Source organism: Canis lupus, chromosome 1, assembly GCF_048164855.1.
Source record: "Canis lupus baileyi chromosome 1, mCanLup2.hap1, whole genome shotgun sequence".
Lineage (NCBI taxonomy): Eukaryota > Metazoa > Chordata > Mammalia > Carnivora > Canidae > Canis > Canis lupus.
This window is the reverse complement of record NC_132838.1, coordinates 97,552,572-97,561,215: the sequence shown is the minus strand read 5'-3', so window position 1 is coordinate 97,561,215 and position 8,644 is coordinate 97,552,572. Positions and strand designations below refer to the sequence as shown.

The following is an 8,644-nucleotide window of genomic DNA, read 5'->3' as shown; positions in this document are numbered from 1 at the left end:
TTGCTGGCGAGGCGGCCAGGATGCTCTTGCTGGAGGCTCACGGAGGCTGTGGGCGGACAGGGCAGGGACACAGGCACGCAGCCCTCCTGGCGCCCTGGCTGGAGCCCAGCCCCGAGGCTCCTCCCGGCGGCCTCCCCGTTACTTCCAGGGGAAAGCTGCGGACGCTCACCCGCTCACCCCAACCTGGGCTATGACTAGCTGCTGTTCCGGTCTTCCTTCCAAAAGTTCCCTGGCGACGGGCAGGTGCAGAGGTCGCCAAGTGGGGCTCACATCTGCCCACTGGGTTCAAAAGCCTCACCACCCAGACACCGAGGCCCTGCTTCTCTCTCTTGCCCCATGAACTCTGACTTTTATCTGACACTGTTGCAAACATCTGAGCAGGAAAGAGAGGGTGAAGATCACCAGCTCCAGAGGGTAACCAAGTGTGAACTTCCCCGACCAGCACACCGGCCCCCGTTCCCAAACACCTGCATCGTGTTTTCAAAGCGCAAGAGCAAACGGGGATTGAGTACACAAGGGCAGAGCTGTCTGTGTTCTGTGCAATCTTCACTCTGCACACGTCATAAAGCCTTTTTATGATAATTCAAAACACTTTTCAGAAAGAGTTTAATGTGAAGCAGATTTCTTTGTGTAACAAAGATGGGAAGGATGTTGCTTGACAGTTGTTCTTGCATCGGAGGATGATGGAGGGGCTGGGGTGGGGCACGCGTAACTGGGTTCTCACTGTGCGTGGTCGGTCCTCCATGGGAGGCCTTACGGTGATACATCCGTTCTTCCGTGTTCTGGGGTCTGACGAATTCTGACTCATGATGCGCAAGTACTTTTCCACTCATTCTTGGATGTGAGGTCAAAAAAAAAAAAAAAAGGTAAAAGCTCATCCTCAAAGAAGCTGTTCTTGAAGAAATTCCACATGGGATAAAGCTGTCATCCCTTGAAATAATGCATGAGGGGCAGCAGCCCATTAGGCTTTGCAGCACCCTCATGGCATCTGCAGTGGAGGCCAGCCTGCCTTCTGCACCGTAAGGGCAGGTGGAATGCAGATGCCTCCCCAGGTCTGGGTGTCTGAGGCGGGGACCATCTGCAGGAAAAAGGAACAGCAGTGCACATTATCACCGAGGTCGCTAGCTTTCCACATGTGCTTGTAAGTACTTTGGATCTGGGTGTTCTGATTTAATACACACCTGAAACCTCTGGGTAGCTCGTTAAATTTCAGAGTCTCATCCTTGGGGTCTGGGGCACGGCCTGAAATCTGCTTTTCTAATGAGCTCCCGGGATCCGTGGACTGTGCTGAGCTCGGGTAATCCTCATAACAGACCTGAGGATTAAATGTGATTTACGCTCCTTACAGGTGTAGCTCACAGGGCTGTCTTCCAAAGCAGGTGGTCTCTTGGCGGGAGTGACCCTCTCTGTTCGCTCAGCACAGATGAGCCAGAGCAAGCTGCGGGGAGGTGGGTCTGCGCAGCATCCTGTTCCCTTTCATGCACTCTGTTTGCTCCCCACTTTCTCAGGAAGGGCGTCAGTGGGTCAAGGAGGGAGCCGAATCCCTCCCTAACCAGCTGAATCCCTCCCTAACTGCATACAAGGAGGAGGCCCGGGTGGGGGGCGCCATAAATACTGCACCCCGACAGGGACTTCCTCCTAAAGAGAGAAGGCCGGAGAAGATCCAGTCTCTTGCCTGGGATACAGTGGAAAATCACTCATCACCCCAAGAACAAGGAAAGCCACAACATGAATGAGAAGCGACAGTCGGCAGACACCAGCACCAAGATGACGCGGATGCTGGAATCATCGGATGAGGACCTTATGGCAGCCAGCAACCAGGAACGCTCTTGAAGTGAGTTGAAAAATTCTCTGCGTCTGCAGAGAAATAAATAATATAAAAATTAATCATAAAAATCACAGAACTATATCACAATCACAAGAGAAAAAAAAAAAACCCAAGCTGGCTGGATGGGCCTGATGGGACGTGGGAGGAGGGAGGTTCGGTCCCTGAAAGGCAGACAGATGTCCGGAGGAGAAAGATAGAAACGCTGCAGGAACCCTGCCCCTGGGGGCGTCCTTCCTACCTTCAAGTTAGGTGCTGGGCTGTAAGAACAGATGGGGACAGTCCTTGCCCGGGGAGGTCACCGGCTAGTGGGGGAGGTAGACGTGTCCGCAACCTGCCATGGTGAGCCCACGATGATTGTCCCACTCCCCATTGCTCCCAGGGGGCCTGCCTTGACCTTGAGAAAGTCCTCCTTCCACTCTCCGCATCTGTAAAATGGGTGTACAAACTCCTGTGGGACAAAATCAAAGCATAGAAAAACAATTATATAAAACACTCTTTTTTTAGAAAAAATTATTTTATTTATTTGACATAGAGAGAGCACAGGAAGGGGGAGCAGCAGAGGGGGAGGCAGAAGCAGACTCCCCACTGAGCAGGGAGCCCGACACAGGACTCTGTCCCAGGACCCCAGGATCATGATCTGAGCTGAAGGCAGACGCTTCACCAATGGAGCCACCCAGGGCCCCCTAAAACACCCTTTTAAAAAAAATAAAAACAATATTTTAAGGAATTGGAGCCAATCCCTATGTTTGTGAAGTGCTGGCCTGCTGACTGCTGACTACGACAATGATTGCGAGCTCTGTGGTCCCCTCTCTCCTGGTACCGGTGCTCCGTGCTGCAGATGCATGACGTGGCCCAAGAAAACGATCCTCCATTTCCACAGCTTGATGCAAGGAAGGAGGCCAGGTCCGTCATGCGTGGTCGGAGTCCCTCGGCACGTCTGTGACAGCGTTTAGGAATTTTGTGAGATTACCCACTGCAGGTGAGTGTCTTTTTCCTCTAAGAACTCTGGACTAAGGCCTTGACAAACTCGGAATTTCATGGACCGTGCAAACCATTTCCATCCTCAAACACTTTCTTGGTCACCTGCTGGCAGTGCATAAATCCTTCCTAATAAACATAACGCCGGTAGAAGCGGAGACCACGGAGCTCTGGTGGTCTTATGTGAGGGTCACACGCTCATTCGCGTTGCGTCTGCTCAGGGATCTTCCTATGTCGTCTGTGAGAAAAGGGCGGCAGTGGGCCAGGAAGATAGGGGTGAGGAACCCAGTGGGCCCCACAGAGAGCTCTGCAAGCACGTGTCAGAGTCGGCTCCATCGGGCGCCAGAGGCCTGGGGGGATGGCGGCAGGTGGAGCAGGGCCTGGGGGCCTCACCAGGACGGAAGGGGACATGCACCTGTTCCAGCAACCCTGCATGCCACCCTGGGGTTACCTCACCGGGACAGTTTGCCTGGTCCCGAATCAGATTATTTTGTATCCCTTTCCTCCACTCAGACCCCTCTCCATCGTCACCTGCCCTGTGCTCCCCGCCGGTGAGTGTCTCTTTTCCCTCATCCACTCATCGCAGGATCCTCAGTGCTTGATTCTTCCCCACCCACCTCCGTCTCCTCTCCTGGGGCAGCTCACTTTCCTTCTCTCCTCCTAGCACATGGTTCCTGGCTGGGCATCCTGGTCCTGTCTCCTCTCACTTCCTCTACTGTCTCAGATCTTCTGTCTCCGTGAGATCATTCCCAACCGGCTACGAATATTTCCCACGCTACAAATACCAGCGTTCCCTGACCACTGGTTTCTCAGCGCTCCTCACTCGGGCCACTTTATTAGGGCTCTCACAATACATTCTTCACCCGTACATCAGGTGTCAGGTGTCAATGAGGGTTGTACGGCATTCATCCTCGATCCAGAGAGGGGCTTCCCCCAGACTCTGTAATAGTAGCACAGGGAACGTTTCCAGGGGACCCCCTGGCCTTTGGGGCCAGTCTGATCCTTGGTTCTTGGAAAGCCATAATCACCTAGACCTTTCCAATCTGCCGCCTCCCTTCTTCCCCTGGCCAGGCTGTCTACAGCAATGACAGAGTCCAGTAGGGAGTTTCCACCGGTTGCAGTTGCAGAGATTTACGATTTTAGGTGGCCTTCTTTGGAATCATCTTGTGGGGTGCACGCTCACCGGTAAACTACAAGGCCAAGATCGGGGTGAGCCTAGTTTCCTATGCCTGCAGGTCCTCTTGACTAACAAAGCTTGATCTCTCTTTAAATAATTTATAAACATGGGATCCCTGGGTGGCACAGCGGTTTGGCGCCTGCCTTTGGCCCAGGGCGCGATCCTGGAGACCCCGGATCGAATCCCACATCGGGCTCCGGGTGCATGAAGCCTGCTTCTCCCTCTGCCTGTGTCTCTGCCTCTTTCTCTCTCTCTCTGACTATCATAAATAAATAAAAATTAAAAAAAATAATTTATAAACATTGAATTAAAGGCCACCCTGGTGTAGCCAACGTTTACAGGGAGTCCAGAATTTTCTTTAAAAACAATTGGCAGTCTGCTGCAATAATCGTGAACATATTTGGCAGACTTTGGGGGTATGCCTGAATTTCATTCCAGTCTACCAGTGTAGGAAAAGCCCTTGCGATGGCCCCGGGCAACCTTTTGCGAATGGCATGAACCTGGTGCTATAAAAGAGCTGGTTGTGGACTTGCTTGGAGTTCTGAAAGTTATTTGGGGCTTTTATCCAGTGCTGGGCTTGCCCGCAGGTGGACTAACGATACAGATCGGAGTGATAAAGATCAGAGAAGCTGGAATTACAGTAATGAATTTTTCGGCAAGTCTATGAAGAGCCTCACTCACCTTGAGAAAATCTTTTAGGACAGTGCTACGTTCAGTGTTGGCCTGTGGGATGTAAGCAATTAGTGGTTTGGTGGGATCCTCAGAAGGATTTTAAATTTTAGAAGGCAGAATTTCACCTGGTTTCAGCACCAGAGAAGAAGGGGGTTCAGGTGAAGGAGAGAGGGCAGCAAAAGGCAAAGGTAGGTGTCAAGGAGGTGGAGGGATGTGGTTAGAGTCGATGCAGTTGAGGTAGACCCCTCAGGTGCTTTATCTCCTTCTGGTTGTCTATCTGCTTCAGTCAACTCAGAAATAGCATTTTGTAAGGAGGCGTTTGTAGACTCCTGTGTACATCTGGAAGCCTCCAGGTATCCGTTGAGATAGCTCTCACATTCAGACTGTTTGGTTCTATTGCTGGGGTCTTCCAATCTCGTCTGGAAGAAAAGCAGTTCCGGTCAGATCATAAGTTCCCATGACGGTCAATGACGTGCTCATTGTCAAAAACATGCATGAGGACAGATCATCATTTTTTAACATAAGCCCAATGGGAGGTCTCACAGGGGGACCTCCCGTAGGGGTTTTAGTTGATTGGGGTCCCCCATCTCAGAGGTTTTCCTGAGAGTAAAAAAAAAAAAAAAAAAACCACCCAGAAAGGGTGAAAGCTGGATCGTTGGGTGCACCTTCGGGGTTGGGAGCTGTATTTTAAGTGTGTGTCTCATGGGATAACACTTCCAGTTTCCTGGTGTCCCTCGTGGCATGGAAATTGTCTTGCAGAGGCAAGAATGCCCATCTGGCCTGTCCTTGACCAGCTCACCTCCTATGGGAGTCTTTTGTACCACGGACCGTTCTCTCTCTGGAAGAGGTGGCAAGCACTCTGGTAGTGTTTATTTGCTCGCTCTGTGTCCACTGACATTACTTGAATTTGTTTGCTTATTTTTGCTCTCAAGAGTCCCAAAGGAATGATACCAACATTCTGGCCTGTGTCCACTAAGCAAACAAATGAGTCCTTCGTCAAAAAGGATGAAGTCTTTAGACAGATCCAGAATAAAATCAGAGAGCTCCACCAAAGGAAGGGATCTGGGAATCTGAGAGAAGCATCACCTAATACAAGGCTGACATGAGCAGGGGGCTGACTGTGGGCATCTGCTTGAGTCCAAGGGTCATTGTCCTCTGGGGGCCATCTCTTCTGGGTCCCACTTCTGACACCAAGGAAAGTCCACCTAAAAAAAAGATAAACTGAGGCAAGATCAAAATTGTCAGAAAGGTGAGTTTACTTGGGAAGAGAGAGCAGTTGCAGTTCAGAACGCTCCACCAGTGGGAGGAAGGGGGAAGAGTTTGGGTTAGGCTGTGTTGATGGGCAGGGGTGTCAAGGGCGGGGAGCACAACTAGATGTCGTTATAATAACAGGTAAATGGAGACCAGTTTTGAAATCTCCCCTAGCAGAGAAAACCAGTGCTGTCATACCAACAAAGTTCAATTCAGCTCATTTCGGGAGACCAGCCCACCCGGGGCATTTCTCCTTCGTGCCTCGGGAAACCATAGATAAAACTTCCCAAGGTTGATATGTGGCCGCCACCCACCAACTCCCCAACGCGGTAGAGAAACCTAACGTTATCAGCCTCCTGGAAGCCAGGCATTTGCGGGAAATCAGTGTTTCTGAGCCGAAGCATTGTTTTCCTGAGGGCACAGGAGTGAGATTTCCCGTTTTATGCCCCACGGTCCCATGTCAGGCTGAGATCCGTGCACAGCTCCCTGCCCCATCCAGAGTCCTCTAGCCGATGTCCACTCCGGGCCAGCCCTGACCCCCCTGGGACAGCTGCGAGACCCCAGACTCGCCTCCACCTGGGGGCCTTTTCTGCATTTGCTCTGCAGAAGCGTCCTTCCTCTGCTGTTCACACGGATAGACAGCTGTGGCATCTGGTGAAGGGAAGGCCACCCAGAGCCATCTGCGTTGTGTCCTTGCCTGGTGTTTATCCAAAACCATGCCGCAGAAATGGCTTTGGTCTTCTGCCAGATGCCAAGTGGGTGATGGGGTGACAGACAAGTGGGGAGCACACACCTTTCCTTCCCTTTGTCTGGGATCCAAATGTGCCTTTTGTCATTTGCCACCAAGATGCTTTATATTTATAGTTCTTGACATTCTGGCCACCGCTGAGGTCACGCGTTAAATGAGCTCTGAGAAAAGTCAAAGGTTGCCAGCATGGGTCTGACACAGATGCCGTGTGTCTGTGATGATTGTCCTCAGCTAGCGGGCTGGCTGCAGAGACAGACCACCCGCAGGACAGGGCCCAGTGCGGGGCAAGTACTGGTCACCCGGGCACAGCATGGTGTGGATCGGATGTGGTCATCCGGGAGTCCCGGCTCCTCCCTTGTGTGACTCAGCCTTGCTCGTGGCTCTTGGGCTTCTTCTGCTCCCCTGGGGGTGATGCTCGCAAGGGCACCACCTGGAGATTTTAGGGGCAGGTCTGGGAAGCTGGGCCCACGTATGCACAAGTGCCACTCCTAGAGCTCAGTCGTGTGATGTCTGTGACCCCAGGGGAAGCTGTAGGGTCTCATGGAGCACATATGTCCCAAGAGGAAAGGTGAGCACAGACATCGGTAAGAATAAGCTGTTTCTGCCCCTTGAGCCCTGCTGCGTCTAGAAAACCGCCAGCTCTCAGATGTGTCCCTACCCTGACAGGGAAACAAAGGCTCTGTGAGATCATCTCTGCCAGCCAGGCTCTGTCCCGGGCACAGTCCCCAGTGCGGGTCGGCCGGGCCACGGTCCCGCAGCTGCCCGCACAGCCTCCGGGAAGTGGTGCCCACAGCAATGCACGTCGTCACAGACCCTAGTTGCTGCCCGGCCTGAGTCAGACCCATCTGCTCGGGGCACTGCCACAGAATCAGGCCCCCCGAGTCGGGGACAGGTGCCAAGCCAAAGAGGCCTGATTGGGAAGTCCCAGATCAGGCATCTGTTCTTTCACGAAGTCCTCCGGGTTGGGCCCACGGCCCAGGCGGGCCTCCCCTCCTGCTTTCCTCAACAATAGAAGAAAAGATGCTTCCAGACACTTCTGGCCGCCAGAGCCTCCCTGATTTCTCTCTGAGGGCCTTGGACAACCCCCAGGGGCCAAGCTGGGGGCCGAATGCATGTCCTCCAAAAGCTCTCTGGGCAGAAGCCATGGTTTCCAAGGGGACAACGTGGCTCGCAAAAGAAGCGTCCAGATGATGCCCAGATAAGCCTGGGCCATGCCCTGGGGAAGCCGGCTCAGAGCGAGGAGCAGCCTGGCACATGGGGCAGAAGGCCGGCCAGAGAAAGCTGAGGCTGCCTGGCTTCGCTCCAAGCGAGCGGTGGAGAGCGGTGGCCGCAGTGCTGAGGCCGGTCAGGCTGGATGGGCCCGTCCCAGCCCACGATCACAAGCTGCGTGACGCTGCGGGTGGTCTGATTCCCTCACCCGCAAAATGCTGAGTATCACCCATAGCGTTGTTGGAAGGACCGAGTGTGGCGTGCAGAGTGCTTGGCGGACCTCAGGGACGCCGTCGGCAGCTGTGCCTTACTAGGAAGCCCTGCACCCGAGGACCCGAGCCCACAGGTCCTGGAGCCCTCTCCGTTTGAGCCGTGGGCACCTAAGCAACTATACCTACGCTGCCAACACCATTGTCCCTAACCATTTGGGGCTACCAACACTGACATTTAAGGTCTCTAAACTGAAATTTTGATTTCTCCATGTTTAACAGCCCTGTGGGGCCAGGGGCTACTACTCTGATGTCACCAGAACACATCCAGCCCCACACACAGCCCTGTTGGAGTGCACAGCCCCGGACAGAAGCAGATGGATAAGCAGGGTGTTGCTTACCTGCCTGCTGACCCGAGTCAGGTGGGAGTGTTTCCGGGACCCCTTGGGGCACTGGGGTGGGGAACAGCAATGCTCAGCTGTCTCTATCACATGGTCACATATGGGGTGTGTGTGGGTGCCCAAACTCAGACAACTCAGAGATGGCCATCTGACTGCAGTGAACACGCCTTT

The 8,644-nt window shown here is 53.3% G+C and overlaps 1 long non-coding RNA gene across 2 annotated transcripts; it reads right to left on the bottom strand.

Annotated features, from left to right (window-relative positions):
• Window positions 1-617: 617 nt before the first annotated feature.
• Window positions 618-5,861, bottom strand: LOC140622685 (uncharacterized). 2 transcript variants are annotated; one of them, XR_012022414.1, is made up of 4 exons: window positions 5,742-5,861; window positions 2,067-2,276; window positions 1,182-1,857; window positions 618-1,078 (listed from the first exon to the last, which is right to left on the bottom strand). It is a non-coding gene; the product is annotated as an uncharacterized lncRNA (long non-coding RNA). The 2 variants fall into 2 exon arrangements; XR_012022402.1 differs by lacking the exon at window positions 5,742-5,861 and adding an exon at window positions 4,665-5,243.
• Window positions 5,862-8,644: the final 2,783 nt, after the last annotated feature.